Source organism: Leopardus geoffroyi, chromosome E2 (assembly GCF_018350155.1).
Source record: "Leopardus geoffroyi isolate Oge1 chromosome E2, O.geoffroyi_Oge1_pat1.0, whole genome shotgun sequence".
Lineage (NCBI taxonomy): Eukaryota > Metazoa > Chordata > Mammalia > Carnivora > Felidae > Leopardus > Leopardus geoffroyi.
Window position 1 is genome coordinate 17095874 of NC_059335.1, and position 15035 is coordinate 17110908.

General features: G+C 37.6%; 1 protein-coding gene across 1 annotated transcript in view; it reads right to left on the reverse strand.

The window, feature by feature from the left end:
- The window catches only part of ZFP82 (ZFP82 zinc finger protein), a 69915-nt gene that overhangs the window by 24513 nt on the left and 30367 nt on the right, over positions 1-15035 (reverse strand). The gene's annotated exons all lie outside the window — the stretch shown is intronic.

Below are 15035 nucleotides of genomic sequence, written 5' to 3' on the forward strand. Positions count from 1 at the left end.
ACTGGGCTCTGTGCTGACAGTGCTGAGCCTGCTTGGGATTCTCTGTCTCTTCCTCTCTCTCTCTCTGCCCCTCCCCTGCTCATGCTTGATCTCTCTCAAAAATAAATGTTAAAAGAAAAAAACATCTTTACCTAAAAGAGAAGCACTATGGCTAGAGCAGACAACCCAGGATTAGGGAGTCAAATATCTTGGGTTCTAGATCAGACACTCTTCTCTTTGTTAAAGGAAGGCAAGAAACTTAAGACTCAAAGCATTCATTCATGCTGACATTACTAATTCAAATGTAATGTTACAAGGTTTTATTCTTACCTTTTATATTTGTTTTTTTCCTCTAATAATCTCTCTCTAGAAATCCTGGTTCCTAGTAATATTAACATATTTATATAGTTGCAGTAGTCTAGAATGGCCATAAAATAGTTTAAAATTGTGATGCCAATATTATTATTACTAAAAATAAAACTAGTAAATAAAATTTTAGATTGTAGTTATTCTAAAGCAGGGGTTGACAAATTACAAATCTGGCCTGCCACGTATATGGCTAGTGAGTAAAGAATGATATCTTTAAAATGGTTTTAAAAAATCGAAAAAGAAGAATATTTTGTGACGTGTAAAAAATCATGCATTTCAAACTTCAGTGTCTATAAATAGTTTTACTGGAACATAGCCATGTTCATTTATTCATTGTCTATGGCTGCATTTAAGCTACAAGGGCAGGATTGACTAGTTATGCAGACTGGCTTGCAGAGCTTAAAATACAGTCAATTCCCATTATTCGCAGTAGTTCTATAAAGTTATTGCAAACACTGAATTAGCAAACCATTTCTCCTAAAGGAAATACGGGGTTTCCTGCAAGTATCAGATGACATTTTCTTCAACCAACCAATACATACCTTGTTTTATGTGCTTCAACACATAAGTAGAAAATTTGTGTTTTCTTGTGAGCCTAGAAGATAAATCCAACTTACCTTATGAAAGAATTTTCCTATTTTTCTGTTCAGGAAACCAGCTGCTTTTTTTTTTCTTTAACATTTATTTATTTATTTTTTGAGACACAGAGAGAGAGAGAGCACAAGTGAGGTACAGGCAGAGAGAGAGGGAGACACAGAATCCAAAGCAGACTCCAGGTTCTGAGCTGTCAGCACAGAGCCCAATGCAGGGCCTCAAACCCACGAACTGTGAGATCATGACCTGAGCCGAAATAAGATCCTTAACTGACTGAGCCACCCAGGTGCCCCTAGGAAACCAGCTGCTTTCTTACCTGTGTTTCTCCTCTGATGGAGGTATACCAATATGAATAAAAAATAATTTGATACCTCTGCTCTTATAAGGACCAGCTATTTTTCCTCTGATAAAACTGATTTCTCAACCTAAGTACCATTCCTGGCCAAGTGATTCATAAACAAACACGTAATCTCAATCTACTCAGGAATATGAGTGCAGAGTAAAGTTCTGTATATATGTAACCACGCATGGGTGGTATGATGTCACTGAGGAAGATAGAAAATTCTTTAGCCTGGGACTGGGGATTTTAGGTTGATGGTGGTGGATTTCAGCAATTGATTTCTGAGCTAACATAGCATACTGTCCATTTAGAGCTATTTAAATCATCCTCCCTTCTTTGGAGATTCACTGGAGAGGGCTGACAACTGGCCATACTTTGTGTTCAATCATAAATATTGTTACCACTCTGCTTCCCATATATTTTAATACTAAGAGAAACCACATTTCTTATCTTATAGATGAGGTTTGTGATCAAAATTCCTGTGTCCCTCCAAGAGGTGCAGGTACCCAATCAAGACTGAAAGAGCCACATTCAGGAACATAATGAGGTGTGTGTGATGGGTACAATCTCTGTCTTCTTTATAACTAAATTATCAATAGATTTTGGTTGAAACATATATTTAAAAAAAACAACAACTTGGCTTAGGAAACCCTAAAGCAAGCCTTCAAATTCATTGTTTTTTGTTTTTATTCTCTTAGAACACTTCTGCACATTTTCTTTCTATCCTCTGTATTTAATTCTTTGTGGAGTGCCTCCTTTGTTAAAATGATAGCTTTGAAGAGGTACTTATGCATTGTAACTTGGTGGGATAGAAAACACTTAAAGCCACTCAAAAGAAACTTTATAGGAATGTCACATAGATTTCAGAAATGTGGTATTGCTAAATTCCATCTTTCCTCCTGTTACTCTTCTGTGATAATAATTTGGGGTTCTCCTTGTCACAATCTATACAAATTCAGAAATTCTGAACTGGGCATTGAAAGAAGATAACACAGAAAAGGATTTTTTTTTTTTTTTAATGTCATAATCTACATGAGGGAAGAGGGCTGGTAGCAGTCCTTTGGCGTTTAGCTCCCGTTGGTTTGCATTCATTATCAAACATTTAATGTTTATGAAAGATCTATCCCTACGTGCAAAGGTGTTTTTTATTAGTTTGGCAACACTGAGCTTGTGTTTATTCATTTTTTTATTAAAAAAATATTTTTAATGTTTATTTATTTTTGAAAGAGGGAGAGACAGGGCGTGAGCAGGGCAGAGACAGAGGGAGACACAGATCCAAAGCAGGCTCCAGGCTCTGAGCTGTCAGCACAGAGCCCTACTACGTGGGACTCGAACTCATGAACAACAAAATCATGACCTGAGCTGAAGTCAGACGCTTAACCGACTGTGCCACCCAGGCGCCCTGCAGCCACTTTAAAAAACAGTCTGGAAGTCCCCCACACTGTTAAAGGTATAAAACGTATAACCCAGCAATTTCACTCTTAGCTATATATGCCCAAGAGAAAGAGAAATATATGTCCACAGAAACATTTCATGAATGTTCAGAGCAACATTAATAACCATAGCCAAAAAGTGGAAATGACCTAGATGTCCAGCAACAAATGTGTGGATAAATTAAGCATGGTATATCCATACAACAGGGTATTTATTATTCAGCCATAAAAAGGATGAAGTACTGACACATGCAAGGGATGAGCCTTGAAAACATGCTATGTGAAAGAAACCAGACACAAAAGACAACATATTATATAATTACATTTATATTAAATGTATAGAACAGGCGAATTCATAAAGACAGAAAATAGGTAAATGGTTGCCTAGTGTTGGAAGGTATGGGGAAAACAATCCCAAGTAGTTAAAGAACTGTCTTTGAAGTCTCAAAAAAAAAAAGGTAGGTGTAAACACAGAATACAGTAGTAAATATGGTATAAACATAGGATATAATAGTACTTCCTTATCTGGGGGGGGGGGTATACTTCCAAGACCCTTCCCAGTGGATACCTAAACCTACAGATAGTACCAAATCCTATGTAGACTATGTTTTTTTCTATACAGACATAGTTATGATAAAATGTAATTTATACATTAGACTCAGTAAGAGATTAACAATAACAACTAATAATAAAATAGAACAATTAGAACAATATACTCTAATAAAAGTTATATGAATGTGGTCTCTCTCAAAATATCTATTATACTGTACTCACCCTTCTTGTGATGATGTGAAATGATAAAATCTCTACATGAGGAGATGCAGTAAGGTGACTGACATAGGCATTATGATGCAGTGTCTGGCTAACACTGACCTTCTGACCATACATCAGGAGGAGGATCATCTACTTCTGGACCACAGTTGACCACAGATGACTGAAACCATGGAAAGCAAAACTGTGGATAAGGTGGGGGGGGGGGGGGAGGGACTATTTTATCACAGAATAGTCAAAATGAATGGACTGTATTGAACAATAATATGGATGAACCCTGGCAATCTAATGTTAAAAGAAAAAAATTTATATTCCTTAAGGTTCTATGGAACATGAAAGCCATTTCATAAAGTGAAATTTAACAAGAAAATAAAAATGGATTAAAGTAATCTTATCCTAGAGTTCTTAAGTTCCCAAATCATAAATTCTTCTAAAATAAGGAATTTTAATAATTTAAACTTTATGGATTATAAGGGAATATGATTTATCACTGTAGATTCCATATACAACTGATTATACTATAAGAACCTGAGCTAAATGGATATCTTTTTCCAAAGGAAATTTAAACTGCATGATAGTATGCAACAACAGAATTAAGTTCCTTGTATTCCTTATTATGGATTCTTTACAATTTCTACTTATGTGACCATGTTAAAAGTTAGAAAGTTTATGAAAATAGTCTATTTCACTTTTAATGTTAATTTTTCTCCCTAAATTTTGACGTGAGGTAGTTTGAAGCCAACCTGGAATAGTGATGCTTAATGAGATTATAAATTTTGACCATGACCAAAAGGAATATTCATTAAAATAGTATGTGTATCTCAAATATCACAATCTATGGGAGAAGCAAATAAAATTTAATTTACTCTTACCTCTGAGATGGTTTTATATATATATAAACTACTTTTCAAAAAATGTTTATTTAAAAATTTTTTTTAAGTTTATTTATTTATTTTTGAGAGAGAGACAGAGAGAGTGAGCAGGGGAAGGGCAGAGAGAGAGAGAGAGAGGGAGAGAGAATCCCAAGCAGGCTCCACGCTGTCAGCATAGAGCCCAATGTGAGGCTCAAACTCACAAACTGAGATCGTGACCTGAGGCCAAAACCAAGAGTTGGACACTTAACCAACTGGGCCACCAAGGCACCCCTACTTATTTATTTCATTTTTAGAGACAGAGATAATCCAAGTGGGGGAAGGGCAGAGAGGGAAACAGAGAATCCCAAGCAGGCTTTGCACTGTTAGTGTGAGGGGCCTTATGCAGGGCTCAAACTCATGAACCCCTGAGATCACTACCTAAGCTGAAATCAAGAGTCAGATGCTTAACCTACTGGGCCCCTCAGAAGCCCCCCACTTTTTTTTAAGTTTATTTATCTATTTTGAGAGAGACAGAAAGAACACCAATGAGGGAAGAGCAGAGAGAGAGGGAGAGAGAGAATCCCAAGCAAGTTTCGTACTGTCAGCACAGAGATTGATGCAGGGTTTGATCTCACAAGTGTTAGGTTATGACCTGAACCAAAATCAAGAGTTGGATGCTCAACTGACTGAGCCACCCAGGCACCCGAGCATCTTTTTTATTCACGGCTCAACCCTGAATTCTTTCCATTCATTTCTTAAAAATGTTTTATTCATTTTTGAGACAGAGAGAGACAGGGGCGGGACAGAGAGAGAGCGAGACACAGAATCCAAAGCAGGCTCCAGGCTCTGAGCTGTCAGCCCAGAGCCTGACGTGGGGCTCGAACTCACAAACCACGAGATCATGACCTGAGCCGAAGTTGGATGCTCAGCCTACTGAGCCACCCAGGTGCCCCTCTTTCCATTCATTTAAAAACCAAAGAGGGGCGCCTGGGTGGCGCAGTCGGTTAAGCGTCCGACTTCAGCCAGGTCACGATCTCGCGGTCCGTGAGTTCAAGCCCCGCGTCAGGCTCTGGGCTGATGGCTCAGAGCCTGGAGCCTGTTTCCGATTCTGTGTCTCCCTCTCTCTCTGCCCCTCCCCCGTTCATGCTCTGTCTCTCTCTGTCCCAAAAATAAATAAACGTTGAAAAAAAAAAGTTTAAAAACCAAAGAGATAAAATTTTCTGACCCTGACTTAGGAAATATTTTTCAGGCAGGATGCAAAAAGCATGAACTGTGAAAGAAGGAAAATAATTTGGATTTTATCAAAACTAAAACATTTTGATCCAGATGGCCAACCGACACATGAAAAAATGTTCAACTTCACTCATCATCAGGGAAATACAAATCAAAACCACAATGAGGAGTGCCTGGGTGGCTCAGTCAGTTAAGCATCTGACTTCAGCTCAGCTCATGATCTCACAGCTTGTGAGTTCAAGCCCCGCATCAGGTTCTGTGCTGATAGCTCGGAGCCTGGAGCCTGCTTCGGATTCTGTGTCTCCCTCTCTCTCTCTCTGCCCCTCCCCTGCTCACACTCTGTCTGTTTCTCTCTCTCAAAAAACAAATAAACATTAAAAAAAACTAAAAAAAAACAAAAATAAATCAAAACCACAATGAGATACCACCTTACACCTGTCAGAATGGCTAACATTAACAACTCAGGCCAAAACATGTTGGCGAGGATGTGGAGAAAGAGTATTTCTTTTGCATTGTTGGTGGGAATGCAAGCTGGTGCAGCCACTCTGGAAAACAGAATGGAGGTTCCTAAAAAAACTAAAAATAGAACTACCCTACGACCCAGCAATTGCACTACTAGGCATTTATCCAAGGGATACAGGTATGCTGTTTCAAAGGGGCACATGCACCCCAATGTTTATAGCAGCACTATCAACAATAGCCAAAGTGTGGAAAGAGCCCAAATGTCCATCAATGAATGAACGGATAAAGAAGATGTGGTATATATATATACAATGGAGTATCACTCGGCAATCAAAAAGAATGAAATCTTGCTATTTGCAACTACATGGATGGAACTGGAGGGTATTATGCTAAGTGAAATTAGTCAGAGAAAGACAAAAATCATATGAATTCACTCCTATGATGACTTTAAGAGACAAAACAGATGAACATAAGGGAAGGGAAACAAAAATAATATAAAAACAGGGAGGGGGACAAAACATAAGAGACTCATAAATATGGAGAACAAACTGAGGGTTACTGGAGGGGGTGTGGGAGGGGGGATGGGCTAAATGGGTAAGGGACATTAAGGAATCTACTTCTGAAATCATTGTTGTACTATATGCTAACTAATTTGGATGTAAATTAAAAAAAAACACAAAAAACACAAAAAACAAAACTAAAACATTTTGGAGCACCTGGGTGGCTCAGTCAGTTAAGCATCCGACTCTTGATTTCAGCTCAGGTCAAGATCTCTCAGTTGGTGGGTTCAAGCCCCGCACTGGGCTCTGTGCTGAGAGTGCGGAGCCTGCTTGGGATTCTTTCTCTACCCCTCTCTGCCCCTCCCCTACTCAAGCTTGCACTCTCTTTCTCTCAAAATAAATAAATAAACTTAAAAAAAACAAACAAACTAAAACCTTTTGCTGTTCAAAAACCATTGTTAAGAAAATGAAAAGGCAAAGCATAGATTGGCAGAAAATATTTGCAACACATATACCTAATAAAGGAGTTATATGTTGAATAAACAAATAATTATTTTTCTAATTTTTAATTTTATTATTATTTTTTAAAATTTACATCCAAATTAGTTAGCCTTTAGTGCAACAGCGATTTCAGGAGTAGATTCCATGTATATGTATATATATGTAGTTTGGATAACAAGCATGTTTCCAGAACGAATTATGCTCGCAAACCAAGGTTTTACTGTATTTGAAGTGATGGAAATGTTTTATATCATGATTATGGTAACAGTTACATGATTGTATACACTTGTCAAAACTCATAAAATTGTACACTTAAATATTGGTGAATTTATAAATTTTACCTCAATAAAGCTGGGTAAACAAAAAACAAAAGGAGTAACAAAGATTCCAGAAAAATAATGACTGCAGCAACACAAGTTTTGAATCATAAGATGGAGCAATCAGATAGCAAAACCAAAAACCTGTTGACAACATTTAAGCAGAACCCCAGTACCTCAGAATGTGACTATATTTGGAGGTGGGGCCTTTAAAGAGGTAATAAAATTAGAATGATGGGATTTGGGTGGCACATAATCCAAGGAGAGATGCCTCCGGAAAAGACTGGTTGACATCTTGATGTTGGACTAACAGCCTCCAGAACCAGGAGAAAATAAATTTCTATTACTTAAGCCATCCAGTCTGTTATGACATTCTAACAAACCCATACAGATAAACCCCCAAACATAAGCAAATGGGGGAAAAATAAAAAACAACACATTACCCTGTATGGTGAATCTGTGACTAAAGGAGAGATCAAAAGAAATTACTAGAATCTTATCACAGAGAGGCAAAGGAATAAAAAACAATATAGGAATTATGGGGAGAAATGTAAAAAAAAAAAAAAAACCAAACATTGACTATTGAAAAAAATTTTTTAATGTTTATTTTTGAGAGACAGAAAGAGTGAGAGTTGGGGAGGGGCAGAGAAAGAGGGAGACACAATCCAAAGCAGGCTCTAGGCTCTGAGCTATCAGCACAGAGCCAGATGTGGGGTTTGAATTCAAGGACCATGAGATCATGACCTGAGACGAAGTCGGTTACTTAACTGACTGAGCCATCCAGGTGCCCCAAACATTGACTATTTAAAATAGTAATGTCCATCAGGTTAAAAAAAAGATAATAAAAATATAAAGAACAATAATTTACACTGGGAGGTGGGTGGATAAATGTAGCTAAAGAACCCAAAGTAATTTCTATTGGTACAGGAATGAGTAAAGATGTGAACTGTTTTGGACCTTAATAGGTTTTAGTATGTATGGTATTTTCTGAGGTAATACTTAGAAAGGCTCAGAAATAGTATATAGAATTTCCAAACTAGTAGAGGTAAGAAACAAAATGGTAATTTTTTTAAATCCTGAAGAAAACCAGTTAGAAAGGAACATAGAACTGGCAAGATCAACTGAAAAGCACAAATGAGAATGGCAGATTTATAGCCAAATAGATTAGTAATTACACCGAATAAAAATGGACCTAGTACTCTATTTGAAACACAAATAGATTGTCAGGTTGGGTTAAAATATTTTATATTGTGTTTACAAAGCACATCTATAGTTTAAGGACACAAAAAGATTAAAATTAAACATGGGAAAATTACATCATGTAGACAATAAACAAGAAAGTTCATGTAATTGTACTATTAGCACACAATAGAAATTTTAAGACAGGATGCATTATTAGACATGCCTTTCTTGAAGTTCTTATAATTACCTTGTCTGAGGTAGTTATCTTGCAAGTGTTACTTTTTCATGCTCCTCTCCCCTTATATTCATACCATAAACTATAAGCAAGTTTCAGCATACTCTGAAAAGAACAATTATAAAGTCAAGCCTAAATATCAAGAACATCACCAAATTTTGACACTTTGATGAAGAATAATGTAGAGAATAAATGAAGGGATGTTTTCACCAGTGGACATAACAGTGATTCTAATAAAATGTAAAGTGAGACTATAACTTGGCTATTTGGAGTTCCTCATGACCATGGGCAGCAGACCAAAGGCTGGGGTGAGAGGAAGCGTTAATGTCTGCTGGGCTGATTGATCCTGGCTATCAAGGGATGTGAAATTTCCAAATGAAACATGAATAATACTCAAAGATTTCCTAGGGTCAACTCTTATCCCTATCATTTCCCGTTGTAAAAACAAGCAAATAAACACTCCCCCCCCCCAAACCAGAAAACCTATAAAGAAAACTATAACCAACAAAGATTCTGATCTTTAATGAAAGGTTTGGATAACTTTAACCATAAAAACTTCCCAGTTTGCTAATTAAAAGGGAATGTGTCACAACTATTATTTACAGAAAGGAAGGCTGGAACATCTACCTAACTTATATATAGTTAGATATTATTATTACATTCCTTCTTTCCTCTTAAAAATTTTTTTAAGGTTTATTCATTTTTCAGAGACAGAGAGAGGCAAAGTGTGAGTGGGGGAAGGGCAGAGAGAAAGGTAGACACAGAATCTGAAGCAGGCTCTAGGCTTCCAGCAGTCAGCACAGAGCCCTTTTATGTAGGTTGTTACAACTTAGAAAAAAGGTTACAGAATGTCTACACAGGATCCTGACAGATAGAAGGTATAAACATTACCCAACACAATTTTGGTTGAATGAGGAATGGCTCATGAATAAATGAGGAATGAGTAATGTTATTTTAGATGAGGTTTTAATGCTCAGTTACAGGAAGAATGAGGTATATTGATGGGATGCCATCTTGTGAACACTGGTCATTCATTTGGCTGTACAGTATTTGTGCACCCTTGCTATGATGGTTAACACCCATCTTTAAGAAGCCGAGGCTGATTCTCACTAAACTGAAAATGCGTTTTAGTCTCTCCAGCAGCTAATGTACAAGGATGGAACATAGGCTTCAGCACTCCAACACACCCATCTCAGGGGTGCCTGGGTGGCTTCATCAGTTAAGCAACCAACTTCAGCTAGGGACATGATCTCATGGTTCGTGAGTTTGAGCCCTGTGACGGGCTCTGTGCTGATAGCTCAGAGCCTGGAGCCTACTTCAGATTCTGTGTCTCCCTCTCACTCCACCCCCCCCCCCCCGCCACCCCCCACTTGTGCTCTGTTGCTCTCTCAAAAATAAAAAAAGAAAAACAAAAAAACACCCATCTCAGAACAGCAAGGTGATGATATAAAGGAACAAGGATGGGAGATTCCATCTGGGTGATGGGTAACCCCATGTACACAGGTGGCACTAGCAGGAACATCCAGAGTCCATGTTGTCAGTAGTGTAAGCTGGCAATTCTGTCCAGCAGCAGCAGCAGCCAGCAGCAGCAGCCAGCAGCAGCAGCAGCAGCAGCAGCAGCAGCAGCAGCAGCAGCAGCAGGAATGACCTCACGAGTTCTGTGTCATCATGTGCAGCAATGTTCTTGGTTCTGTATCTTTGTTCCTTAGCACTCTAAGATTTTCTATGAGCCACTCAATATTCTTTGAATGAATTTCTTATCTACTCCAATTTTAAAAAGGTAGAACATATGGACTGTAACCATTGTGTTTCCATTAAAATTAGAAATAAAACAAAGATGGCTACAGTAGAAACTTCTGTGGGTGATAATTAATTTTCTACACTTGATTTCTGGACTAACTGAGAAACAGACTTTTTGTTAGGGATGCTTTACTGAAAGAGGCAGCTCGAAACTGCACATCCTAATACTTCATTTAAACTTAGGTATTGGGAGACATAACAAGCAGAGGACTGGGCCTGTAGAGTAGTTACAGAGAATCATAGTCTGACCCAGGGAACATGAGAAATTCAGGGTCAAATGGGGGGGGGGAGGGGGGATATTCATGTGTTTTAACACATTTCACCAAAGCAATAAATCATTTCTCTTATGACACACAAATAAGAGTAGAGATGAAAACAACAAAGAGAAATTAATCTAAAAAACCAACCCTTCAGTCTGTTAAAATGGGGAAAATACAGTGAAAAAAAAAATTCTTGCCCAACAGCCACTGTCCTCATGTCTACAACATGAAAAAAGGTGAAATAGGTATACTGAGATATCCCTTTATATGCAGATTATCAAAGATCAAAAGAATCTATCATTTTATAATCAATACCTAATAAAAGATACTAAATTTCAGATTATTACTAGCATATTTTAAGTATTGTGAAACATTACATCATGAAGATATTAGAGTGTAAAGAGATAAAAAGTTGCCAAAGACATTTTGAGACATACCTGTATTAATGAATATCCATTCAAAGTCAATTCAATGTGAATTCATTTTGAAATACTCTATTTAAATTGAATAAAATTTAAAATATAACCCTTATTAGTCTTTTTATTGGAACCGGATAAAATAATTTAAAATCTAATAAGCATTTGCTTTTGTTTTTTTTTCATTAAAAAAATTTGTTTTTAAGTTTACTTATTTTGAGAGAGAGAGAGAGAAGCAAGCATGGTAGGGGCAGAGACAGAGAGAATCCCAAGCAGGCTCTGCACTGTCAGCGCAGAGCCCGATGCGGGACTCCAACACAAACTGCGAGGTCATGACCTGATTTGAAGTCGGACACTTAACTGACTGAGCCACCCAGGTGCCCCCTTTTTTTCTTAAATGTTTAACGTTTATTTAATTTTGAGAGAGAGAGACAGAGGGTGAGCGGGGGAAGGGACAGACAGACAGGGAGACACAGAATCCAAAGCAGGCTCCAGGCTCTGAGTTGTCAGCACAGAGCCTGATGCAGGGCTTGAACTCACCAACCGCGAGATCATGACCTGAGCTGAAGTTGGACGTTTAACCGACTGAGCCACTCAGGCACCCTGTCTTTATTTCTAAATAAAAATTATATATTAACAATATACATATCTCTATTTCCAAGTAATAAGTTACTAAAAAGTATAAGTCAAAGATTGCTGGAAAATAGAGCACAGAAATAGATTTGAGAATATGAGCATTTAATATATGAGTATTTTAATACAGTAGGAGAAAGATGAATATTTCAATTATTGGTTCTGGCATAATTGGTCTTATTTCTGAATGGAAACAAAACCAACATCCTGTATTACACCATATACAATAATGAATCCCAGATGGATTAAAATGGTAAAGTCTGTGTGTGTATACACACCCACGTATGTGAAAAACTGTACACTCTGTCCCTTTATCCTCTTCCCTCTGAAAGTTTCTATAAGCAATACCTTCCTAAGAAACAGAAAACATTGGAAATGGTTTGGAAAACCTATTTTACGGAAATAAAATAGACAAAAATATAAAATGTTTATTGAAGCATTACTTTTATTATTTTTTTTTAAAGTTTTTTAAAGTTTATTTTGAGGGGCGCCTGAGTGGCTCAGTCAGTTAAGTGTCTGACTCTTGGTTTCAGCTCAGTTCATGATCTCATGGTTCATGGGTTCGAGCCCCACATTGGGCTCCATGCTGTCAGTTCAGAGCCTGCTTGGGAGCCTCTCTCTCCCTCTCTCTCTGGCCCTCCCTGCTTGTACTCTCTCAAAATAAATAAACTTAAAAAAAAAAAAAAGTTTGAGAGAGAGCGCACACGCAGGGGAGGGGCAGAGAGAGAGAGAGAGAGAGAGAGAGAGAGAGAACGAATCCCAAGCAGGATCCACGCTGTCAGTGTAGAGACTGACTCAGGGCTCAAACTCACAAACCATGAGATCATGACCTGAGCCAAAAACAAGAGTCAGACACTTAACCAACTGAGCCATCCAGGTGCCCTGAATGAAGCACTGCTTTCAAACAGCAGAGAGGAAACAGTCTGAAATATTGCATGAATAGTTGAGTTGGTATTGGTACAAACATACTTGGGTATAAAATATACTGTAACCATTTAAAAAAATAAGTTAAATCATCATTTACTGACTAGGGAAATTCAAAATTTAAAAGGCATGTTTAAACTATCATCCATTTTTGGTAAAAATATACTGATTTGTGTTAACATTTAAACATAAAGAAATATATGGGGGATATACACAAGGTTTGAACATTACTCAGAAGTAAATCAGCAGAGAGGGAGTGAGGAATAGCAAAAGCCATAGCTTTTTTTTTTTTAGTATTGCTTCATTGGTTTGAATGCAAATGCATTACCTCTGTAATTTTATTTCATTTTATTTTTTAAAAGTTTTTATTTCTTTTAGTAATTTCCCTACCCAACGTGGGGCTCGAACTCATAGCCCTGAGATCAAGAGTCGAATGCTCTTCCCATCGAGCTAGCCAGGCATCCCATTTCCTCTATAATTTTAGATGAAGAACTTAATGAATGACTTAAACTCCTATGTCGCTCATTCTGCTTTTCTTAAGTTGATTATAAAATATTTTACAGGCATAAGCCTGGAACAAAATAACTCAATGTTTAAAAAAAAAAAACCTTAACCTACTAACATGGGATCTAAGAAAAAAGGAAGTGAGGAATGGAAGAACAGACCTGTAATTTTGGGTATATGGGAATTTCCTTCCAAGAATGGAATCCATCCAATGCAGGAAGCTGCTTGCTGAGCATGAAAATTGAGGCATAGAAAAGATCTATTTCAAAACACTAATCTACCTAAACAAAGCTAAAATGTGGGACATTTGCTTAACTTCAGGATTCTTAATCTAAGACTTTTAGTAGCCTTCCACACTCTTCCACAATGGCAGAGTTAAGTAGTTGCTACAGAAATAGTATGGCCAACAGGGCTAAAATATTTACTATCTGGCCCTTTATGGAAAGTCTGCTAACTTTTCATCTAGAACACAATACAGAATTCCAATGACATGTTTGCTGCTAGTGCAAAAATGTGATGCTCAGGCTATTTTTCCTCTTCATAGGCCATTTAAAAATTTTCAGTTGTATGTGTATATATTTATCAACAATAGGATATTGTTGTTACATATAAAATAGATTTTTTTTTAATTTTTTTTTAACGTTTATTTATTTTTGGGACAGAGAGAGACAGAGCATGAACGGGGGAGGGGCAGAGAGAGAGGGAGACACAGAATCGAAAACAGGCTCCAGGCTCTGAGCCATCAGCCCAGAGCCCGACGCGGGGCTCGAACTCACGGACCGCGAGATCGTGACCTGGCTGAAGTCGGACGCTTAACCGACTGCGCCACCCAGGCGCCCCTAAAATAGATTTTTTAATTTGACATGATGCTTAGAATAAAGAACTGCATGTAGAAAATATTGGGGTGGAATAAGTCTTTAAAAAAAATCCTTACACTTGGAGTTTAGTTATGTCTGGAAATATTTTAAATATTAAATATTTAAGGGATTTGTACTATTAAAAACTCCTCCTCCAAGCCTTCTGCACATCCACAGCTTTAGGGTCCAGAACAAAAGGAACTTATGGCCTATTTGTGCAGTAAATACATCTTTGGTACTCATGGTGTCTTTAAAGATAAATCTGAGCTACCATTTAAAAATCAAGAGCTATTAGGGCACCTGGGTAGCTCAGTCGGTTGGGTGTCTGACTTTGGTTCAAGTCATGATCTCGCCGTTCATGGGTTCAAGCCCCAAGCCCCAGGCTCACTGCTGTCAGCCTATCAGCATAGAATCCACATTGGATCCTCGGTCCCCCTTCTCTGCCCCTCCCTCACTTGCACTCTCTCAAAAATAAACATTAAAATAAATAAAAATCAAGAGCTATCACACACTAAAAAAAAAAAAAAAAAAGATCCAGACTCTCGAAAAGTCACAAGAGCTGGCAAAATGAGGCCTGCATTTCCTCACATCAGTTAGTTAGAACTGGGCACTGGGTATCCTCCTTAGCTACTGCTGCAACCAGGTTCATTTGTACTATTTTAATAGGTACCACTGTTTGCTAGTTTCTTTAGTATGCTCACATATATCTTCATGGATACTAAAAATGAGCTTCTGTTTTTAGGTGTCCTAATATTATTCTAACATCAAGGTTATATTTGGGTGGTTATGAGATGTCTACCTCTATATAACAATTCCTTAGATACTTGATAATGTTTTGCCTGAAAAAAATTTTTGGTTTGGTGCTTTATTA